We start from the raw sequence: 26,095 nt of genomic DNA, 5'->3' as shown, positions 1-26,095 counted from the left end.
TCATAGTATTTATTTTTTGATCAGGAAAACAGATATCATTCCAGCAATACATGATTTTTTTTTTTTTGCCTCATTGGAGACAGACAGCAAACAAACAAAAAAATTAATACACAATTGAAAATTTTAATAAATGCCAAGAAGGAAACAACCACAGTGCACTGACAGAAAATATCTGGGGAACCTACTTAAATAGAATGAACAAGAAAAGGCTTCATGAGGAACTAAAGATCAATCCCAGGCCTGAAAGAATAATCCTTATAAAAGCATCAATGCAGAGAATTCTAGCAGAAAGAAGAGTATGTGGAAAATCGCAGAGCTGGGAAAGTGCTTAAGTGTGTCCAAAACGTACAGAAGACCAGGGAGACTTTTTTTCCAACAGAGAAGAGAAGGTTCTGAGATGACTTTGGAGAATGTAATCCAGAGCCAGATTGTTCAGTGTATTATAGACAACAACAAGGAATTTGGCTTTCATTCCATGTGTAATACAAAGGATACTAATGGTTGTAAAGGAAAGATATACATGGATATGCAGGATGAGTGAGGTCTGGAGATCCAATGTACACACAGTGACTATAGTTAATAATACTGAGATTTGCTAAGAGTGTAGATCTTAAATGTTCTCACCACAGACACAAAAAAAGTGGTGAAGATGTGAGGTGATGGATATGCTAATTAGCTTGATTGTGGTAATCATTCCACAATGTATACTTGTTCAGATATCATGTGTGCACCTTAAATTTATACAATTTTCATTTGTCAATTGTAACTCCGTAAAGCTGGAAAAATAAAAATTAAAAGGAGATGAAGACAAGATGGGAGTATGCTAGTCAAAAATTTATTTCAGCTATTTAGTGAAGAATAGACTAGAAGAATGCGTCAGCAGAGGCAATAGAAAAATTTCTATGAAAAAGCCACAGTAAATCTATTAAATTGCTCAGGAGAGAGGTAGTGGAATTTTACATTAGGATAGTGGTAGAGAACATGAACAGAAATGGAGGAATTAGAGATATATTTGAGAAAATCAAGAGTTTTCATTTTGAAGACATTAAGATTGAGGTGTTCACATAACATTGATGTTTTAGGTGTGGAGTGAGCAATTGGGTATACACATCTGGCATTTAAAAGGTCATATAAATCTCATGATGGAAATCTGGATGATATAAATCCAAATTACATGTAAATGTGGGATACAAATGATAGAACTTTGGGATGCTATAAATTCGGCATACAAATATGGGAGATGATATAAGTTGGGAGACATCAACTTACAGTTGATACTTAAAGCAATGTGAAAAAACAAGATCATGTAGAGAATATATGTGGAGAAAAAAGAGGAGAGAAGCCAGAACCAAACTTGGGGTCACTTCAATATTTAGACATTAATAAAAGAGGAAGGCTCTACAAATGCAAAGGAACATTTGCAGAGATAGAAAGAGAAGCATGATGTTGTTCAAGACGTACAATGAAAATGGTGATAACTTCAGTAAATTCTGGTTAAAGAATGTGAGGGGAAAAAAAAACATTAGGTCTGTGATATAGATGAAAGTAGGGCTTTTGATAAAAGCAGTTTCAGTGAAGTGATTTGAGATTATGTGGTAAGAAAGAGGAGAAAACTGATGTGCACCTGTTTTTGAGGTTCTTATCTTGGGAGGGAGGGAGAGGTGTTTTGTTGTATGTTTCATATGGAAGATGCTACAGCAGTTTTTGTGCTAATGGGAATGATCCAATACAGAAAGGAATTTAATATATAGAAAAGAATCAATGGCAGAAATAGAGGGTGAAAAGTCCTCAGGAAGGCAATGGGAGGTTGGTTTCCAGACTGACCTTTCATAGGAGAGGTGTCATCTGTTTCTTCAAAAAGGGAATAAGTAGCAAATCGGTGCAGGGAGAGAAAGGTTCGTAACCTTGGTGTGGGAAAGTGAGAAAGTTTCCTCTAAAAATTTCATTGTTTTTGAGGTCTGAAGGACAAAAAAAAAAAAAAAAAAAAGGTAAAACAGTCATCATAGAGAGAAGCACAGCTAGTTTAACAGAGAAACAACAAACTAATCTTCGAATTTCACAAGTGGAAATTTCCCAAACCACCTAAATGGCTTAGTTGTGCCAGTAGTTGAGGACATTCTGGCAGGGTTAGGCTGTACTCAAGAGACCAAGGTTGAATCTTCTCAGATATGCTGCCTACTAGGAGTGGGGCAATAAAAAGAAGAATCGTTCCCAGGGAAAGAGAGCTTAATTTAAATGTGATTATTTTCATAAAACTCATTGGAATAAACATTGTTTTAATGCTTAAATAATCAGGAGGATTTTTGTTGTTGTTGTTCTTGCTTTTAGGATTTCTGCCAAAAGAATAATAGAAATAACACAGATTAGCCTGTTCTCTTAGTATTTCTAACAGTCACTAAAGTGCAGAGCATAATCTTGCAGTGAATTTCAAATTTTAGCATGCATTTTACTATGCACATTTCTAGAGCCCACCCTCAGAGAATCTGATTCTATGTCTAGAGGTACCTGTAATTTTAGTTAGTTTCCTAAAAAATTTTGAGGCATGGACTTTAATTGAGAAACAGCATAGAGGGAAACAAAATAGGGGAAAACCTAAATGATAGATGTGATGGCTTCAATATTTTATCTATATGTGTTATTTTTCAGTTTGAGAATCATCATAATAGAAAAATATGAGCATCAAATAGCAAAAAAAGTGTATAGTTTCTATATATAATTGGGATATGTAAGTATTGCATTGTGATGAAAGACAAATTAAAGACAAACACCATCATTTTATGATTTCTTATTTTGATAGATCTGTCAAAACCTAAATTTGCATGGAGGGAAATCAACATCAATTTTGATTTAAGAAATCTAACTTTAAGAAATACAACAAAAATTAAAATTGATTTAAACAATAAAACTATACCACTGCCATTAAATTGTGTTGAACAAGGTAAACCATAAAACAAGAAGATTATTTAAAAGGTGCATAATAACCCTGTCAAAATATTCTGAAACAAAACAAAATTCTTTATTTTTGCTATAATCACTTTACTATCATTGCTTTTTTAAGGTGACATTTCTGTCTCGTATGTGTTAAAACATTTTATCTAGTAAGTCAAATAACCACCTAGAATAATGAAGGACACAAACAAGTTTAACAGAAGATTTTACTGAGATAGAAGATGAACAGTAATCCTGCAAGCATTTACATTTTCAAAAATATTTTTGATATTCCTTTCAAAACAAAAGACAGTATACTAGCAATAAGTGAGGACAAGAAGATAGTACAAAGAGGGGAAAAATATGTTTACATGACACTTACATTTCTGAACTCTTTCTAGAACTATTAAAGCTGGGGAAAACTTATGTTTAATATTTCAAATTTAAGGATTAAACAACTGAATTGCATTTCTTTAACTGTGTATGCAGGAAACCAACGTTGTCTTGGAAACCCAGAGTCTGTAGTCAGAAAGCCAGTGTAATTATGAACAAATTAACTTCTCTGTGCTTCAGTTTTGTCATCTGTAAAACAAGATAATAGTGGCACCTATCTCAGAAGACATTTGAAATTGTTAGATGAATTAACACAAAAGAAGTACTTATACCAGAGTCCAGCACATATTAAATACTCTGTATTCACTCTTCATATTATATTAATATTATTTTAATATTTATTTTTTGGTGTTGTTGAAACATAATCAATTGTACATATCTGTAGGGTACAGTGTTGAATATCAATAACTGTGTGCAATATGTGATGCACAAATCGGGATAATTACTATATTCATTACACAATGTAATCATTTTTTGTGGCACTTTACCAAATTCTCATTAACCCCCTCGCCCTTTCCCACCTCTGGATGCCTCAGTTCCATTCTCATCTTTTCAAAGTTTGACAAATTACTGTGATTGTTAGATCTTTCTCTCTTTTTTTATTTATTTGTTTATTTTTAAGCTCATACTTATGAATAAGGACATGCAGTATTTCTCTTTCTGCACCTGCCTTATTTCACTTAATGTAATTTTCTCTAAATTTATCCATGTTGCTATGAATAGCAGAATTTCATTCTTTTTTATTGCAGAGTAGTATTCCATTATGCATACATACCACATTTTCCTTATCTAGTTGTCTGTTGATCATCATTTAGGTGGGTTCCAACTTTTAGCTATTGTAAATAGAGCTGTATTAAACATGGGGGTGAGGGATCCCTTCAACATGATGATTTCCATTCTTTTGGATACATACCCAGTAGTGAAATTGCTGGATCATTTGGCAGTTCTATCTGTAGTTGTTTTAGGAACGTCTAAACTATTCTCCACAATGGCTGAACTAGTTTACAGTCCCACCAACAGTGTAGGAGAGCTCCCCTTTCTCCATATCCTTGCTAGTATTTGTTACTATCTGTTCAATAATAGCCAGTCTAATTGGGGTGAAATGATATTTCAATGTGGTTTTGATTTGCATTTCATTGATGCTGAGAATGTTGAGCAATTTTTCATGTATCTGTTCATCATTAGTATGTCTTCCTTTGAGAAAAGCCTGTTGAGCTCTTTTACCCATTTTTTAATCAGTTTACTTGTTTTTATATTGTTAAGTTGTTTGAGTTCATTGTATATTCTGGATATTCATCCCTTGTTGAATGTAGAGCTGGCAAATATTTTTTGCCGTTCTTTAGACTGTCTTTTCTCTCTGTTAATTGTTTCTTTTGCTGTGCAGAAGCTTTTTTTGTTTGATATAATCCCATTTGTTTATTTCTTCTTCTGTTGCCTGTGCTTTTGGGGTCTTATTCATAAAGTCTTTGCCCTGTCCTACTTCCTGAAGTGTTTCCCCTATTTTTTCTTTTAGGAGTTTTATAGTTTCAGGTCTTATATTTAAGTCTTTAATCCATTTTCAATTGATTCTGGTATATGGCTAGAGGTACAAGTCTAGTTTCATTCTTCTACATATGGGTGTCCAGCTTTCCCAACACCGTTAATGAAGGGGCACTCTTTTCCTAAATGTATGTCCTTGTTACCTTTGTCAAAGATCAGTTGGCTGTAAGTATGTGGGTTGATTTCTGGGTTCTGTATTCTGTTCCATTGGTCTGAGTATTTTTCTTATGATTTCTGGGTTCTCTGTTCTTTTCCATTGGTCTGAGTATTGTTCTTATACTGTTTTGGTAGTGCAATTGGAAGTACAGCTTTGTAGTATTATTTGAAATCACTAAGTGTTATGTCTCCAGTTTTATTTAATTTTTTGCTTTGACTGTTTAGGGTCTTTTGTTGTTCCCTATGAATGTTAACATTTTCTTTTTCTGTTTCTGTGAAGAATGTTATTGGTATTTTGATCAGAATTGCATTGAATCTGTAAATCGCTATGGGTAGTATTGTCATTTTCAAAACATTCATTCTTCCAATCCAAGAGTATGGAATATCTTTCCATTTTTCTGTGTCCTCTTTAATTTCTTTCAATAGTGATTTGTAGTTCTCATTGTAGAGATCTTTCAACTTCTTGGTTAAATTGATTCCTAGTTATTTTATTTTTCTAGTGACTATTGTAAATGGGCTAGCTTTCTTGATTTCTTTTTCTGCTAGTTTGTTGCTGTAGTATAAAAACACTAGTGATTTTTGCTTGTTGATTTTGCATCCTGCAACTTTACTGAAATTGTTTATCAACTCTATTGTTTTTTGTTTGTTTGTTTGTTTGTTTTTGTTTGGTTTTTTTTTGTTTGTTTTTTGTCAAATCTTTAGGCTTTTCTATGTATAGAATCATGTCATCTGCAAATAGGGACAGTTTGACTTCATCTTTACCAATCTGGACGCTATTTCTTTTTCTTGCTTGATTGTTCTGGCTATTATGTCCAATACTATGTTAAATAGGAGTGGTGAGAGTGTGCGTCCTTGTCTTATTTCCATTCTTAAAGGAAAAAAAGCTTTTCCGCATTCAGGATGATATTGGCAGTGGGTTTGTTGAATATGGCTTGTATTGTGTGGAGATACATCCCTTCTATAGCTAATTTGTTGAGAGTCTTTATCATGAAGTGATGTTGAATTTTTGTCAAACGCTTTTTTTTACATCTATTGAGATGATCATGTGGTTTTTGTCCTTGATTTTGTTGATGTGGTGTATCACATTTATTGGCTTGTGTATGTTGGATGATCCTTGAATGCCTGGGATGAATCCCACTTGATTGTGGTGCATAATTTTGGGTTTTGGGGTTTTTTTTTTTTTTTTTTGGTATTTTGCTGCATTCCATTTGCTGACACTTTATTGAGAATTTTTGCATATAGGTTCATCAAAGATACTAGCCCATAATTTTCTTTCTTTGTTGTATCTTTGTCTGATTTTGGTATCAGGGTTATATTGGCCTCATAGAATAAGTTTGAGAGAGTGGCCTCTGTTTTAATTTTTTAGATAATTTTTTAATAATTTGAAGAGAATTGGTATTAATGTGTCTTTAAAAGTTTGGTAGAATTCAGCAGTAAAGCCTTGTGGTCTTGGGCTTTTCTTTGTTGGAGAGTGCTGTTTACCCCTTCAGTACTGTTTCTCATTATTGGTCTGTTCAGGTTTTGTATTTCTCGCTGGTTCAGTCTTGGTAGTTTGTATGTGTCCAAAAATTTATCCATTTCCTCCAGCTTTTCAAATTTATTGGTGTATAGTTGTTTATAATAGTCTATAATGATTCTTTGTATTTCTATGGTATCAGTGGTAATATCTCCTTTTTCATTTCTAATTTTTGTTATTTGAGCCTTCTCTCTTCTTTTTGTAGTTACCCTAGGTAATGTTTTGTCTATTTTGTCTGTCTTCTAGAAAAAACAAATTTTTTGTTTCATTGGTCTTTTATATTGCTTTTTGGATCCCTATATCATTTAATTCTGCACTGATCTTAATTATTTCTTTCAGTCTACTAATTTGGGGATTAGATTTTTCTTGTTTTTGTAGTTCTTTGAGGTGTAGAGTTAGGTTGTTTATTTGAAATCTTTTATTCTATTTATGTAAGCATTTATTGCAATAAATTTTCTTCATAGTACTGCTTTTGCAGTATCCCACAGATTTTGGCAAGATGTATCTTTATTTTCATAGTTTCAAGAAAATTTTTCATTTCCTGTTTAATATCTTTTCGGATATGTAGATTGTTCAGAGGCATGTTGTTTAATTTCTATGTGTTTGTATAGTTTCCAGAGTTTCTCTTGTTATTGATTTCTAGTTTTAATCCATTTTGGTCTGAAAAGATACTTGAAATGATTTCAATTTTTAAAAATTTGTTGAGAATTGATTTGTGACCTAACCTGTGGTTTATCCTGGAGAATGTTGCATGCACAGATGAGAAGAATGTATATTCTGTAGTTGTTAGATGAAATGTTCTATAGATACCCACCAAGTCCAATTGGTCTAACGTGTGGTTTAAATTCTCTTTATCTGTATGCTTTTTCCTAGATAGTTTGCCCAGTGCTGAGAGAGGGTTGTTCAGGTCCCTAACTGTTACTGTTTTGGGGTCTGTCTCTTTCTTTAGGTCCAACAGTTTTTGCTTTACATATCTGTGTGCTCCACTGCTGGGTGCATATATATTTATGATTGTTATGCCTTCTTGCTGGATAGATTCCTTTATTAATATATAGTGGTCTTGTTTGTCTCTTTTTATAGTTTTTGCTCTAAAGTCTATTTTTTTAGATATAAGAATAGCTACTTCTGTTCTTTTTTTGTATTTTGTTTGCCTGGTATATCTTTTTCCATCCCTTCACTTAGTCTGTGTGTGTCTTTACAGGTGAGTGAATCTCTTGAGGACAGAACATAGTTGGATCTGGCTTTTTAGTCCAATCAGATAGTCTGTGTATTTTGAGGGGGTAGTTTAATCCATTTATATTTAGGACCCGTCTAGGTCCCTTGGCATGCTCCTGCCTTCTGTTGGGCAGAGGAATCCGCCCTTGGCTCTATTTTTATGTGCCCAGTATCAGCTAAGGTTACAATGTGGCAAAGTGCAAGCCAAAAAGATGTGTGCATAAGTTTGCTGGAGATTTAAAGTTTCATTTTGGGTGCAGAAAGAAGGAACCTAGGATGCCACCATTATGGAGAACCTGCATCTATCATGGATTTCCTTTTTCCAGACTTTTCTTATGTGAAGAAAATACATAGCTATATGGTTAGACCATTATTTTCAGTTTCTGTTACATGCAGCCACCGGGCCTAATTGATACATTCAATAAACTTCCAATTTTCTGAAAGATCAAGGAATGAAGTATTATCCACATTTTGGTCATCAAAAAATTGAAACTAGAAAGTAAGCTTCCAAACACATTCAGAAACTAGATAGCAGAACTATGGCATTCAGGTTTCTTGACTCACTGTTCTGTGTAATCATTCTGACTTGGCTCCACTCTGGTTCCTTACCTCCACCCGTCAAATATCCTTCTATCCTACTTCCCCTAATGCTAACCTATAGATCCTCTTCTTCTCATCACTGTAATTTTTCCCCAAAGGGACTATCTGTAGTAGCTGCTTCTGGTTCTTCATCTCTTAATCACAGATTTCCTTTTCTATTTATCTGTAAAGGAATAATAATGTCTTTCTATGCACCTAAGCACTTGAGCAAGTAGGTGAAATGAGCAGTTGCCCTAGAAATAAAGGAGAAAGACTTTAAGAGTAGCATAGAGTGTCAGAGAAATTCAATTCCATGTTAATGGTGATGATGATAACTAGTATTATTGAATTCTTACTATGTACTAATGATGATAAATGTCATTTACTGAATGCATGCAATACCCACGCCCTATACATGAGTTAACTCATTTAATCCTCAAAAGAAAATCATGAGTCCAATATTATTGTAATCCTTCTCTGATAGTTGCAGGTACTGAGGCAATCTGATCTCAGAAACAATGTTCTTAACCACTATTATAAATCTCCCTACTATTTCCATTGTAGAAGTAGTCTACTTTCTCTCAGCTTGGGGAAAAATGAATTAACATGCAACTTTAACTATCAGCTGTCTTCATATATCCTTCTATCTGTACCACTCAATCTGACTCCTTTTTTCCTATCTAAAACCTGCTATGTCTCCTCTGTTCGCCATCTCAGTTGGATTCCAGGTTATCAAAAAATATTTTGTGCCTCCTTATATCCCTATAAGCAGTGTCCTTGCTTAGGCTTCCATTGTTATTTTTCAGAATTATTTTAAATTCTAACATGGCCCCCAAACTCCTATTTCTCTGCCTTTACAATCACCATTATCTTGCAACTGAGTAATCTTACTTATCTTTTGCAGAGGCATTAAGGGTTATCCTGCCCAACAATTCTTAACAGCTTGAACGCTCCACAAGTACCCTGCCAAGTATTTGCCAAAGATGCACTTGAACATCATCCACCTTTTAAGAAAGCCCATTTCATAAGCTAATAACTTAGATTGTTGGACTATTTTTTTTTCTTCAATTAAACTAAAGTCTGTTTTCTGAGTACTTTCTTCCTAATTCTAGCCAAGGCAAATTTACTTCATCAATGTCACAGTTCCTAAAATATTTGAAGGCAGGTATCATATCCAATACCTCCCCATTCTCTTTTTATCAAGTCAATATAACTGTACATCCCATTTTCTAAACATGCCTCATCTTGGCTATATCCTTCTAAACTGTTGGCACTAGGTATTATAACCCTCCAAATGTTGTCTGTCTAGTAAGTATATAATAAAGAGGAACTATTTCCCTCATCTTGCTGCAGACCCTGCTTCTACACTTCCTGAAATGGCATTGCCCTTTTTGGTACGATTACCAGAGGATTGCTTCAGTGTGAGTTTACTCACAACTAAGTTGATATCTTTTCTATTCCTGCTGATGCTAAGTCATCAATTAAAATGAAGTTAGACATGTAAAACTTCATCAATTAAAATGAAGTTTTAGCCATGAAAGTTAAATATCTTCAGCTAAGTGCTCAGGCTGCATTTTTTTTTTTTTTTTTTTTTTTTTATTCATTTGACTGGACCTGTTGCTTTGCCTTCCATGGATTTGTCACCTCTCTTCCCCTGGGTGACAGAGCCACAAAGGATTAGTCAAAGCCCATCTCTTCCGAGCAGTGAAAGACCCCAAAGGGGTTAATTTCCTGGAACCCTCAAGAGAGAGGCATTCCCTCATTTTGGGAAATGAACCATGAATTGGGGTTTTCTCCCCACATTTATTTTCCAGACCAGAAAGTTACAGAAAAAGAACATAGGTGGGGTTATGGCCAATTACAGTTTAACAGTAAAGGCTAGTAACATGCAGTGAAACAAGCAAGGTGACATTCCATAATGCAATTTGCAAAAGGTTAAGTCAATCCACCAACAAAAGCTTGATCTTAGCAAACACTGTTTTTCATTACAGCAATTTCCCAGTATATTTATATATCAATCAGTAACTTGTCTGTTCTTGAGCTAGCAACCTTGCTGTGCCACAACTCTCCATCCACATCAGAGACCCTGGCCTAAAGAAAGTTTCCTGTCTTTTGCAAGGTTAACATTTCTATATATAATTTTAAGAGGTTAGGCTAAACCTGAAGCCACAGGGCCCCAGAAAATAGGCCCTGTGAAATACATTTGTTCCATAAATGTTAGTGCTCTCTACATGGACCCATAAACTTTGGCGTGGATGATTCTGCCTAGTGGCTGCTGTTGTCCTGATGTGATTCCCAGGTTACAACCTCTCCTTCATCCCATGTTCTTTGCTAATGTTCTTCATTTCAGCCCTAGCATACGGCAAACACTTTTTCTCACTGGAGCAATTATGATAACTCATATTTTTGTGGGTATGTACAAAGTGCTTTTAACCAATATAATTTCTATACTTTCATCTGTGTTTTTTCTTATGGTAAGTACAAAATGAATGGCCTTTGGTGTCATAAAGTTCAGGTTTTGATTACCAGGTTCTCTGTGATTTGGGGCAAATAATTTCTTCGCAGTACTTCTATGACTTTCTATTAGGCTAATAATAATTCCTACCTTGCATAAAAATTGGATGAAATAATGCACATGAACCAACTGAAAATTGTCTGAAGTAGAGCAGACACTCAATACGTGATTGTTCCTGTTATCATGATAAACTGATGAGGTCATGACTGTGAAATTAAAGCCAGAGACCATCAACTGCAGGAAAAGCAGACCACATCCAGTCTCCACAACACCAAATTCAACTGCTGCATGCATCATGCATTAATCTAAATGGATTAAATTAGTCAAAACAAGTAGATGATATTGCCATGATCCATTTACTTTGCATGTATTGATATAGCATTTGTCTATGCGTAAGGGAGACAAGTGTTACCAGACTCTGCACTACAATGAAGCTTTAGTATATTTTAGCCACCAGTCTTGCAGATACTGTTTGCATTTACATGAGCTTTGCAAAAGAAAATGAAGAGATTTCAAAGTATCTAAAGAGAAGACAAGGGCAGCAGAGAGAGAGAAATTTAACATCACAGAAGATAATGGAGCCAATGGGACTTAAAAATCATCTGTGTATATGCAGAACCACAGCAAAAAAACAAAAAGAAATGTATAATCATCTAATGAACTTCATCCATCATGTATTAATATGGTTGTGAATAACAACAGATAATTTCTAGCACCCCTGTTTCTGAACTTATCTCTTTTCTGATTGTCCTTTTTATCCCAATTTGCCCTGTCCCCAAGGGCCTAGTGTCCTGAAACACAAACCGAAGGCTTGTGGAAGGGTACAAGTGAGTGATGTGCAGGTAAGCTTGAAACAGTCACAGATATGATGGAAGAGAATCCTCTTTGCCGAGCCTTGGGGCATATTCCACCACAGGCACCATTTAAGGGCTCACCAATTCAGTGCCAAGAGGAGCTGAATGAGTGATATAAGTGCATGTAGTACATCAAGCAAGGATGTCGTCCAACTCCAGACAGCAGCTGCTTCTCAGCAACCACCAAAGCACATTGTCATACTGAAGTAGAGGGCCAATGTTGCCAGAGCTTCTTTTAGACATAAGCCACAATTTTTTACATTTATGCAAAATTTAACAATTATCAAGCCTTAGCAATTACCTACAATATTTAGAAAAAAGTACAGGGACAAACAAAACATAATTAACTCCAGTTTTCCCCTTTAACCTCCAGTTTGTGAATTGTAGTTTAACTGTACCACAATGAAATTTAAATTGATGTAGACATTATTTTGACATTGCAATGGCTGTGAAATATTTGCTTGTGCTTACAATGCAAAATACTGATATGTTGGAAAAATGTATTAAAATGTATTTGAGAGAATAACTTCTAAGCATTATGCTACACCGAAGGATGATAGACTGCAAAACTCTTGAATACAGGGACCACAAACTTTTATATTTTACATAATAAATTCTCTCTCTCTCTTTCTCTCTCTCACTCTCACTCTTCCAGAAAATTTATTATGCACCTCAATTCATGGCAAATTTCACCATTACTCTCTCAATTCAATTATTTATGATATTTTACCTATTTCCCTCTTATTCCTTTTTGCTCCAAAAGAATGAACTATTCCAATGTGTTTGATAGGTACACTTTTATTTCTACATAGTTTTATAAAATTGAACTATTTTTGTTCTTATCTTTTTAGTTTACAAAAATGATATTGTGCTATACAGCTAGTTATTTTCACTTTTTTTATTAGAATTGTTGTTTTCAAAATGTGTGTTTATCCGGTCTATTTTCTAGTATTTCTGAGTAGTACTCTACAGTGTACATCCACCACAGCTACCTATCCATCCTGAAGTTGTGGATGCCCAGAGGCTCCAACTTGCTGATATCTCAAGCAATGCTACATTAAATAACCTGCACATGTTTCCTTGTGGACTTGTGTAAGAATGTTTTTGAGCAATATGCCCAGGACAGGAATTGCTGGTTCATAAGGCATATGAATATTTAATTTTACTAAGTGATGCTTGACTGCTTTCCAATGCAGCAATCTACATTCCCACAGGCAGAACATGAGGGCTTCTACACTCCACATTCTGACAAAAGTTGGTATTATTCATGTCTATAATGTATCTAAAATGGTTTATAATTATATAATTTTTATTTCTCTAGCTGCCAAAAGGTATGATCATCTTTTCATATGCTTATTGACCTTTTAGACTTCTTCTTTAAGTTTCTGGGTCCAATGTCTCTATCTTATATTGAGATTATATTTTTATTATTGATTTGTAGGAATCTTATGCAATAAGAAAAAAAAAACATGGAAACAAATCACTTGGAGACTTTGATAAAATGATAAAATATGTATTCTTATTTACTAAGTCTAAGGTGGGCCGCAAGAGTCTGCATGTTTCATACGCTCCCAGATGATGGTGATGTTACTGGTCTGTGAATCACACTTTAAGTGGCAAGGATGAAGAGTGTATTTGACCATTTGTGAATCTTCATTCTTTCATTTATATTTTAGAGTAAGTTCATCATGTTTCTCAAAATATCCAACTGAAATTTGATTCGATTGGTCAAATTAATTAATGTAAAAATTAATTTAGGGATAATTGGTATTTTTTCTATTGTCACCTCTTCAAAGTCAGGAATGTCCCTCAAATTATTCATATTATCTTCTATGTTCATTATTAACTGCAGAGTTTTTCCACAGAATTCTTGTGTATTTTTGATTAAGCTAAATCCTAAAACATTGTAGCTTTGTGAATTTTTAAGGGTGTTTTATTATCATTCATAATTGTAATAACTGATGTAAAAAGGGGTGCTATTGATTTTATTATATTTATATTTTATCTGCCAAATTTTCTTTTTTGAATTCTCTTATTAATCCAAACTTTTTACTAACTGTGACAATTTGTTTTTATTTTAAGGTAAATGACACTTAATCTGCCTAAAAATCACAATTTTATCCTCTCTCAATTCTTATATCTCTTCTGTTTCTTTCTCCATCCGAGCATTTATCAGGATATCAAATACTGTTATGTAGTAGTGGCGATCATGAATATGTTTGAATACCTTATGAATAGCTATTTTTTCCATCATACTCCTGACAATTGTTGCTTTGCCTCCCACGGATTTATCACCCCTTTTCCCCTGGGTGATGGAGCAACCAAAGACTGCTCGAAGCCCATCTCTTCTGAGCAGTGACAAGCCATGAAAAGCAGTTAATCTCCCAGAACACTCAAGATAGAGGCATTCCTTCCATTTGGGAAATTAACCATGAATTGAGGTTCTCTTCCCACATTTATTCTCCAGACCAGGAAGTTTCAGGAATAGAACATAGGTGGGGTTTTTGCTAAGTACAGTTTAACAAGTTTAACAATACGAGCTGGTAACATTCAGTAAGACAGGCAAGGTGACATTCCATAATGCAATTTTCAAGAAGTTAAGTTGATCCACCCACAAAAGCTTGATCTTAGCAAACATTCTCTTCTTATAGCAATTTCCCAGTATCTTTACATATCAATCAGTAACCTGTCTGTCTTTGAGACAGCAGCCTTGCTGTGTAACAATTCTTTACCTTACAACAGAGACTATAACCTGGAGAAAATTTCCTGTCCTTTGCAAGGTAAATATTTGAAACTGCAAGGCTTTGTAAAACCAGGCCCTCTGAAGTACATTTGCTTTATGCATACTCCACAGAAAACATCTTAAAAGAAAATATCTACAATGTATTCATTTAAGTCTAATGATTTTTGCAGATTTTCAGCAATTATTACACTTACTGAAGATATGTATAAATTTCTTTTATATGTTTTCAGCTAATTTTTCCTGTGAATATGTATTTTTTACTAGGAATATATAAGCCATATTAGTGTGTACAAAACATTTATGTGTATATACATGCACACACACATAACCTTCTTATATAATAAACAAATGTATGTATTATATACATAAGTTCCCAAGTATTCCTAATTCGTTAAGAGTTGTTTTGAAAATGGCTTTGATCCATTTTGAGTTGATTTCTTGTGTATGGTGAGAGATAGGGGTCCAGTTTCAATCTTCTTCATGCCAATATCCATTTTATCCAGCACCATATTGAAGAGGCTGCCCTTTCCCCATTGTGTATTTCCAGCACCTTTGTTGAAAATCAGTTAGCTGTAAGTGCATGGGTTAATTTTACACTCTCTGTTCTAGTCCATTGGTCACTTTGTCTGTCATATGCCAGTATGTGCTGTTTGGGTGAATATAGCTTTATAGTGTATTTTGAAGTAAAGAAGTGTGATGCCTCCAACTTTGTTTTTTTTGTTTCACATTGCTTTCTCTAGGGGTCTTTTGGGGTTGCATACACATTTTAAAATTGTTTTTTTCTATTATTATTGGTACGTTGATACCAATATGTTTATGTTGTTATTGGGATGTTGATAGGGATTGTGTTGAATGTGTAGATTGCTTTGGGTAATACAGACATTTTGATGATGTTAATTCTTCTGTTCTATGAACATGGGATAATTTACCATTTATTTGTGTCCTCTTCAGTTTTTTTCACCAGTATTTTATAGTTTTCATTGTAGAGGTCCTTCACCTCCTTTGTCAAATTTATTCCTAAATATTTCATTTTTTTCATAGCTATTGTGAATGGGATTACTTTCTTGATTTCTTCTTTGGCTATTTCATTGTTGGCATATAGGAAGGCTATTGATTTTTGTGTGTTGATTTTGTATCCCGACACTTTACTGAATTCACTTATTAGTTCTAGAAATTTTATTTTTTTGTAGAGTATTTAGGATTTTCTGCATAGGATCATGTCAACTGCAAATAGAGATAATCTGGCTTCATCTTTTCCTATTTGTAGGCCCTTAATTGCTTTCTCTTGCCTTATTACATAGGCTAGGACTACTAGTACTATGTTGATAAGAGTGGGGAAAGTGGGCATCCTTGCCTTGTTCCAGATCTTAGAGGAAAAACCTCCAATTTTTGTCCATTCAATGTGATATTTACTTTGGGTTTGTCATACATGATCTTTATTGTGCTGAGGTACATATCTTCCATAACTACTTTGTTGAGTGCTTTTATCATGAAGCAGTGCTGGGATTTATCAAATGCTTTCTCTGTGTCTATTGAGATGATCATACTGTTTTTTTCCTTCAGTCTGTTGATATGATGTATCACGTTTATAGATGTGTGTGTGTGGAATCATCCTTGCATCACTTGGATGAATCCCACTTGATCATGGTGTGTGATCTTTTTCATGTGTTGCTGGATTCTGTTTACTAGAATTTTGTTGGGCATCTTCATGTCTGTATTCATTAAAGATATTGGCCTATAGTTTTCTTTTTTTGTTTTGTTTTTTTCTGGCTTTGGTATGAAGGTAATGCTGGCCTCTTAGAATGAGTTTGGAAGTATTTCCTCCTCTTCAAATTTTGGAAGAGTTTAAGAAGAATTGATGTTAGTTCTTCTTTAAATGTTTGGTAGAATTTGACAGTGAAGCCATCTGGTCTTGAGGTTTTCTTTGTTGGAAGACTTTTTATTACTGCTCCAAGCTCATTACTCATTATTAGTCTATTTAGGTTTTCTAGTTCTTCATGATTCAACTTTGATAAGTTCTATGAGTCCAGGAATTTATCGATTTCTTCTAGGTTTTCCTGTTTGTTTGCATATAGCTGTTCATAGTAGTCTCTTATGAGCCTTTGTATTTCTGTGGTATCAGTTATACTGTCCCCTTTTTCATTGCTGAACTTTATCAAAAGCGTTTTCTAAATCTACTTATAACAAATGACTTTCTCTTTGAGATTACTAACATATTAAAGAAATAATACAAATTATATTGATTGGTTTCTGATGTTGAGAATCTTTTAATCTCAGAAATAAATCTTATGTAATAACTATGTATTATATAATGCATTTTAATTTTATTTATCTCTTCCACTATTTCAGATTTTTAATCTACCTTCGTAAGTAAAATAACCCAACACTTCTTTTCCTTCTATCTTTATCTTTTGGGATTAGAATTATACTAGCCTCCTAAATTAAATTTGAAAAGTTTCCTTCTCTTTTTTTCCATAATTTGTACTGATAGCTTAACTGCTCTTGAAAATTTGAATCCCATGAAATCATCTGGGCCTTGTATATTTAATGCGAGGAGGTTTTGAATGGTTATTAGTCTACTTACATTTTTTATTTCCTTCTGTTTTCATTTTGTTAATTTGTATTTTTCTAGGTATATACATTTTATCTAAGTTTTAAATTTTCATATAATTTTTAATAATTCTTTTATTAATCATTTTCATGAAATGTCTTGTCTCCACTGTTCTTTAATTTCTGTTTAATAAAAACTCTTTAAGAATATGTTAGCTTATTTCTAAACACCTAATTTTTAATAGAGCTTTGGGTTATTAATTCCTAATCGCATTGCATCATGTTTGGAGGGTTTATTAGGTATAATATTAATACTATAAATTTACTGAGGCTTTTTAGTGGCCCAATCCACGGTCTATTTTGTAATTTTTTAAATTTATTGAGTATAGCTTGCTTTATAATTTTCAGATCAATGTTTATTCCTTATATTATTCATACTCAAATACCTCTAATTATTATTTTCTCCACGTCATTTATGTCTCTAAGAGTCTCTATGTGTTAAAAAGACTGACTTATGGGCCGAGCCCATGGCACACTCGGGAGAGTGCGGTGCGCGGCGACCCTCCCACTGCGGGTTCGGATCCTATATAGGAATGGCTGGTGCACTCCGGCCAAGAAAAAGACAAAAAAAAAAAAAAAATACTGATTTATCAACTGTTTTCTGCCGGCTATATGTTGTTTTGTAGAATTTGAGGCTCTATATTTACAAGCATACATATTCATCATTTTTACACTATCTTCCTATATTATTCCTTTCTAGAAGATCATACATTATTAATCATCTATTGTTCAGAGCAATTAAATCATTTTTTGCACACAATAAACCTTTAATAATGTTTTAAATTGTACTGTGGTGGAAGTGCATTAGATAATGTAACTTGTAACTGGTATTTAAGAGTGGACAAATGGAGAATTGGGGAGTTGGAGGCCTACCGATTAATTAAAATGTAAATAATATGTCATTCTGCTCTTAAAATTTCTCTCATACTAAATGTCCCCAAGAGTTTCAAAAGCCAATTTATTTTGAGGTGTAACCTAAGATATTATAGAGTTTGTGATATCAGGACTAGAGCTCAGATCTTCTAAATTCAGTTTGAAAGAGAGAGAGAAAAAGAGAAAAGGGAGAGAGAGTTGGGAGAAAGTCAGGGTCATATGCATGCAAGAGAGAACAAGGAGTGAGAAAATCAGAGATGGAGGAAACAAGAAAAGAAAGAAGAAGGGGGGGGATAAGAGAGAGAACAGCCCCACTCTGACCAAATTGTACCAGGCACTGTGATATTTTCTTTACACACATTATTTTGTTAATGCACAAACATACTCCACAGAACCATTTTTAACAGACCAGGAGGAGCAACATGGAGCAGACTTTTTTCAAATACAGCTTTGATATTTATGGCTTAAGTCTTCATAGTCAACTCAAGTTGAAGAGATGATTTTGCATAATCCACAAGCAGTATCTATTTTTAGCAGATTTTAGCAGAATACTTTACCACATTTTTAGCTGAAATAATGCAGCCTGTACTTCTATAATTGGCTAGCACATTTTTCTAACATTTTCACTCTAATGTTCTTCAAACCTTATTATAATACCGTGCCTAAACATACAACTAATAACTGCATTTGGAAGAAATGTGTTGTGGAAACAACTCACACCTATTAGTAACAAAAGTACTTGATATTTTCTAACATGAGTTTTCAATGATAAAAATGATATTCTCATGGCTATCGAAAATGCACACAATGTTAAAAATGTATTTCCTTTATTTATACCATTTACCATGGTTTTTTTGGGGTTTCCCCCCCCCCCTCTTTGGTCCTCAGGTTCTCAATCAGGAGTCTACAGAATCAGAGTTTCCAGTGGCATCTGTTGTTTCTGCTGCCATCCCCAGCATCCCACCCCAATTCTTTTCTCCATAGTACCGCAATTATCCTTTTATAAATCACCCCATTCACCCCTCATGGATGGAAGACTGATACCTAAGCAGCAGAACATTCCAGCCCCAGTGGCTACAGTGACTTGGTCAAGGATTAGCATGTAAGTTGAGCTGGGTCATGGAGGCTTGACCATGGGATTTTGTTGGGAAAAAAAGCTCTCTTTCCAAATAGGTTGCTGGAAATGTTAGCATTGGAAGTCTAGAATTACAGATGGCTATCTTGCCACTCCTAGGGGAATAAAACCTATACACTGGAGAGCAGAGGCAGTAAATTCCTGATGACACCACATGAACATTTGATTTCAGCTTTGTCTGAAACAAGCTTTACCCCTGGGCTTTCCAGTTTCTTGTTAAAATCAGTTTGAATTGGTTTTACATTTCTTCAGTGGAGAAAGTTGTAACTAATAACTGGAATCCAATAAAGGGTTTGAGAGGTTTATAAAAACTCTAAAATTATTTGCAAATGTTGTGTGTTCATATCTACGTGTGTAACAGTGAAGATATTTTCTTAAGGAGTAAGATCTGCTTTGATGAATGACATATTAGACTACTGATTTTTGTTAATATGATATATTTAAGATTTCCCAGAAGCTAAGTCAAAATATAATTAAAAGACATTTAAACATTAGTGTTTTTCAACTCTTCATTGGCTATAAATTAATCCATGAGTGTTTGTAGGAAGACAAGTTCAGGAAACTTGTTTCTTTAGCAGTCGATATCCATGAATGAAAATATTTTTACTAAAACTTTATTCTCAGAATAGGAAAGGATTCTATCACTACCATACAAAGATATATTTATTATAAGGACTTGATTTATAATATACTAATGTCTTGTTTACTTTATTTAAGATATAAAATGAATTTGTACTAAAAATAAACATAAAACATATGCATTGGTTTATAAAAGACTAATAGTTTGTAAATGAGGTACAATTTTTAAGATTGCTGTCTGGGGATAATAAATTAATAAACCTCCTGAGGATGGCAAAGTGCTCTAATCACTTTCTAAAAAGTTGGTCCATAAGTGGCATTCAGCACAGTTTTAGCATTTTATTTTTTTAAATAAATTTCACCTAGTTGAGGAAGCAAGAACTTTTATTGGAAACTAAAAGTGCAGATGATGTGCCTCATCCTTTGAAAAACCTATGAAGCTATTTATTTATAAAGATATACAGATGTCTCTACAGCTGGACTAAACCACAAACTAATATTCACATGTGCATTATGAGGATCATATTTGTTATTATTTGTTTCCAGAGTAGTTACACACAGCTTAAAGTAGTTAAAGCAATTTGCTTTATAGTCTTTTTAATAAGCTATAACTAAAATGGCCGTATCATTTGTTGTCTAAACTGGGAAAATTTTGAGACTAAAAGGCAATATGGATAATTATTATGCTGAGATGAATACTGAAGCTATTGCTGACAAACTAAAACATATGAGCACTCTAGCTACAAAAATCTTTGTACACTTCAAATTTACTTTTCTTTCTTTCTTTTTCTTTCTTTCTTTCTTCTTTCCTTCCTTCCTTCCTTCCTTCCTTCCTTCCTTCCTTCCTTCCTTCCCTCTTTCTTTTTTTTTTTTTTTTAAATACTTTCAGCAGTTGAAGTTTTGGGACATTCCTTACAGAACAGGTTCACAATGGCAAATCTTTTATTGATTGATGCTTAGAGCACAGAACTAATTGAAAGGCCATGTTAGGGCTTAGTATGAAGGCAGGCCAAGATCAGTTTTCAGTGGAAGAGGTAGTGGTACAAGTGTGGAGTATTTTCTGATTTTGATGGAGGGTATGTTGTTTTACCACTTTGGTACTTTATTTTTCCTCCTACTTTATTGGTTTCTTGATCAAAGCAATAATAATAAAAATGTGCTAGTCAGCTGTCTACATAATATACATTATCTTTCAATCTTCAAAACAACTCAAAAAATAGATTATAACTATTGTTGCCATTTTACTAATAAGAAAGCTGAGACACTGAGAGCTTTAGAAACTTTCCATGGCTACACAGCTAATAACTAGCAGAGCTGAGATCCAGACTCAGGCAGTCTTCCTCCAGAGGCTGGTTATTTAACCAGTATTCTAGAATTCCTTTGGGTAGTGCTTGAGATACAACATCACTCAGCATCCGGGAAATGCAAATCAAAACCACATTGAGATACCATCTAACCCCAGTTAGGATGGCTAAAATCCAAAAAACTCTGAACAATAAATGCTGGCGAGGCTGCGGAGAAAAAGGAACTCTCATACATTGTTGGTGGGACTGCAAAATGGTGCAGCCTCTATGGAAAATGGTATGGAGATTCCTCAAACAATTGCAGATAGATCTACCATACGACCCAGCTATCCCACTGTTGGGAATATACCCAGAGGAATGGAAATCATCAAGTCGAAGGTATACCTGTTCCCCAATGTTCATCTCAGCACTCTTTACAATAGCCAAGAGTTGGAACCAGCCCAAATGCCCATCATCAGATGAGTGGATATGGAAAATGTGGTACATCTACACAATGGAATACTACTCAGCTATAAAAACGAATGAAATACTGCCATTTGCAACAACATGGATGGACCTTGAGAGAATTATATTAAGTGAAACAAGTCAGGCACAGAAAGAGAAATACCACATGTTCTCACTTATTGGTGGGAGCTAAAAATTAATATATAAATTCACACACACACACACACACACACACACACACACACACACACACACACAAACCGGGGGGGGGAAGAAGATATAACAACCACAATTATTTGAAGTTGATACGACAAGCAAACAGAAAGGACATTGTTGGGGGGGAGGGGGGAGGGAGAAGGGAGGGAGGTTTTGGTGATGGGGAGCAATAATCAGCTACAATGTATATCGACAAAATAAAATTTAAAAAAATAATAATAAAATAAAATGAAAAATCTAAGTTGGATACTATATCATAATGGTGTATATACATTCACCCCTTTAAAACTAATAAATTCGTATGATCAGAAAAAAAATGAAAGGAAATACTGAAGTATACAAAAGATAAAAAATCAGCATTCACATAACAGGAGGCCTTAAAATCATACAAAATGTGTTATCCATTTTGCTTAAAAGAAACACTTCATTTACTGCTGTACCCACTAAAATTACAATTACATGTTTGGTGCTTAATAAATAATTGTAAATTGAGTGAATGTGTATCTATAGATAAACCTGTGACCTTTCTCTTCCTCTATTTCAATCATTATCTGTAAAAGGTATAGGAAGTAAGGGGAAGGGAAGCGTGATGCTGTTCACCAGGCAATGTGCTACTGGTTATTAAACACATCCCCCAAAATTCATGAATCAGAAATGTGATCTGACTGAAACAGTGTTGAGAGGGTGGGAAATCCAATTATGGTATTTGAAAGGTAGGGCCTTAGAGAGGTGATTGGATCATGAGAACTGTGATTTTGTGAATGGATTAATCCATTGATGGTTTAATGGGTTGTCATGGGCATGGTTCTGACGGCTTTAGAAGGAGAGCAAGTGAGAAGGTTAGCTCTCTGGGGCCATTCTCTTGCCATGTCATAACCTGCACTGAAGTAGAAAGTCATCACCAAGAAGGCCCTCATCAAATGTGTTCCCTGGATCTTGGACTTCCCAACCTCCAAACTGTAAGAAATAAGTTTTGTTTCTTTATAAATTATCCAGTTTCAGGTATTTTGTTATAAGCAACAGAAACAGACTAATACACCATGGTACATTGGGAATAGCACAGAGAAATGACATAGGTGGCCCTTGGTGAGATACTTACCTTAAAATAGAGAGTCTGTTCATAATTAGGCTCTGCCTCCAACTACTGGTCTGATCTGAAAACCTGTAAAATTTCTCAGCTTCCCTAATCTTTAAAATGAGAAAAATCAGCTAAATTTTCTAATGTTTTTTAAAGTTTTATAATTTTAGTGACTTTTTAAATTCTTTTTCAAGTGGTCTATTGTTGCTGCATTTTAACAGAGAGCCTATCAAAGTGAATGGATAAGATCTTACAGTTTTTTCAGGCTATCCTCTCTCTTTTCAATTACTTTTTCAATACAATTTTAGAACATTTTGTCAATTTTTTCCCCATTGATTGTAATATTCCTTAATTACTTTGGATTGAGAATATCTGATAATATTTTTCTTATTTTTGTGTTGAAATATATCTTAGAAAGGTATGCATTGGGCAGAAAAGTCAAATGGATACTACTACCTAAGAGGACTAGTGTCTGGGTAAGTGACATTAGTGGCTATATATCCATTTTGGTAATTTAAATGGGTTGATCTGGGTGGCTGATTATTGTTCTCATGTTGTTTAAGTTTATCTCACTAGCAATCTAAAATCTCAGTTTAATAGAATGAATAGATTTCTTCAATATATCCAGTAGTTATTTAAAATAAGCTGAAGATCCCAGAAAATCATTTCCAATTCACATAAGAGCTCCAATCTAAAGTCTTCCATGTGTGCTCAGTTATCAAAATCAAAATGTTGTTTACTTGGTGTTGGGGTAGGAAATTTATACGTCTCTGGACTATTTGACATGTTATAATTAATACATGTTGCTTTTGCAATTTAAAAATGAATTAAGGTAGATTAAAGGGAATAAAATTGTTGCTTTCTAAGACTATTACTGATTTAGGACTGCTAGATGCAAATTAGTCATTTAATACAGTACTTTATACAACACTCAATAATGTAGATACTATAAATATCCCAAATTTACATAGGAGTTAAGCACAACTTTGAAAGTTTAATCATTCAAAGTCACAGTTTGTGTGTGGCTTTCATGAGTATCCTTTTTCATATGTATTTGTAAACTTGGCAAGTAGAACATTTTCCTAGAAGTAGAAAGGCTGTGTACAAGGTTTACACATTTTAATTTTGAGAGTTATTGGCAAATTGCCATCCGAAAAATGTTACTTCTATTTATACACACAACATCAAGGACTTCCTCATTTTTTTACTAATATATGGATTGTCGATTTTTTAAATCTTTCCAACTGAAAGGTGAAAATGACATCGTATTCTTCAAAGTTTTATTGCATTTATTTTATTCTCAGTGATGTTGAAAATTCTTTCAGGTACTTATTGGCCCTTTATAATTTATTGCTGAGGACCAATTCAAAGGGGGAAATACAAAGCAGCAAAGATACTGGCAAAGTTGTTTTATTTATTTTTTTTCCCAATCTTGGTAGGATGATTTTACCTGTGACACTGTGTCTTTGCCAAGTGAATAAGGTAAAATGTCAAAATTGCTCCCATGAGTTCTATTACTAAAACTCAGAATATAAATATCTCAGTGATTACTATTGGCTGGGTCCATTTAATTGAGACTTGAAGAGAAAATAAACTTTTTGCAATATGACCATTCTAGCCCAAAGTATAAATTTTATTTTTAAATAAAAACCAACAAAAAGGGAATCTCCATTTCACTTTTTCTCTGCATGTTTTCCAACTTGGGTTTAAGTTTTGACCTCACCTCCAAGGAGCAATAACACCGCGGGAAAATTACTCAACTCTGTGAGGCTAGGTCTCTTAGTTTGCAAATAAGGATAATGATAATACTTATTTCAGAGGATTGAAATAATAAACGGCAATAATGCTTTTAAAATGCTTGTCACATTAAATATTCTCAGTCAATATTGCTACGAATAAAGTTAGAAAAGCCAACTGAAATCTATAGAAGGATTATAATGAATCACTTTTATTTGAGATAAAATATATAATGAAAGCTACAGTATACTGAAATTGAAGCAAGATAATTTGAATTAAATGGAAACAGACTTAATGCTTCTCCTTTAAATCATCTTTACTCATTTCAGATCTTTTATAGTATCTGTGTAGAAGAATAGATAGGAACCAAGAAATCCTGTGGAGGGTGCATTCTATCACACAATAAAACATTACACAGCAAGGGTTGTTAATTAGATTCAAAACAGACTAAAAGAAAAATTATTGTAATTTGTTTACAAAATATGTTTCCTTTTAACTTGATTTTTGTCCAAAACTTTTAAAAATCAACATTATTTCACCAGTAATAACATAAACTCTTGTTAAATCTATATGCCTATTATTTTATATGAATATGTTTGTTAGATTTTTTTCCAATGGCCACTTTAGAACTAACATAATTGGTAATCAAGGGGGAAATTTTAAAATAAAAATAAGGAGTCTAAAGATATGAAAATGGAAAAGGAATTCATAAAAAAACACCTTTAAATGAATTCTAATTACAAAATAAATTTTAAATTATTCATCTTGAAAACCAAAACAAAGTCAAAATATAATTATAGCTTACTTGTGGAAACAAAATCATTGTCTCTCAGAATAGAATTTATAACAGGTTTGTGTTTTCTGTGGTACCACATAAAATAAAATTATACACTTTAAGTGGATAAAGTCATTCGATATGATGTTGGGTACCCAGGAGAAGGAGGAGGTATCTAAAAAGTGTTTTGCACCCACTGTGTTTTAGGAGTTCACATACATTTGTCATATTTAATCATAATAACCATCACTGCAATCCTAAAATTGCTCATGAAAAACAATCTGAGAGAAAGTTACTCCAAGTAATATAGCAAGTAAGCAGCAGAAGCAGCATGCAAATTCATCTCTGTCTGAGAGTAGGAGGCATTAGAATGTATGTGTATTACACAAGGGTACTTTGAAAAATTTGTGGAAAAATGGGATTAAAAGATAACATGAATCCTTCAATGGACTTTCTGAAGACCTGTCTTACTTTAACATTAGGCACATCAGATGTGAAGTTTATACCAAAATGTCATTGAATCTTAAATTATTAATTATGAATCTAGTGTCCTAATCTTCAATCCCTGTTCTGTTTCAGACTTTTATGTCAATCTCCAGCTCACACAGATTGGATGTAGCTTCAAGTTCCTTCCTGAAAAGAGTGATTGTAAAAATTTATAATAACCTGTATGGTTTCAGCACTACCCAGTCAGAACTGCCACCAGGTGCAAACCACCGGACCCTACGAACAGATGGTTCAAAGATGCATGCTACTATTGCTCCAAGACACTGTGGGACTTGACTTTTCCTACTTACCCCACATATACTTTCCATCCCAGCCCCTCTGTTTACTCACCAGGCTGTACCTTATCCAACACACACAAACTGGGGAGAGGCAATGTGAGGGCAAAACAAGTCCAATTGG

This window comes from Cynocephalus volans, chromosome 2 (genome assembly GCF_027409185.1).
Source record: "Cynocephalus volans isolate mCynVol1 chromosome 2, mCynVol1.pri, whole genome shotgun sequence".
Taxonomy (NCBI): domain Eukaryota; kingdom Metazoa; phylum Chordata; class Mammalia; order Dermoptera; family Cynocephalidae; genus Cynocephalus; species Cynocephalus volans.
Note: the sequence above shows the minus strand (reverse complement) of the source record.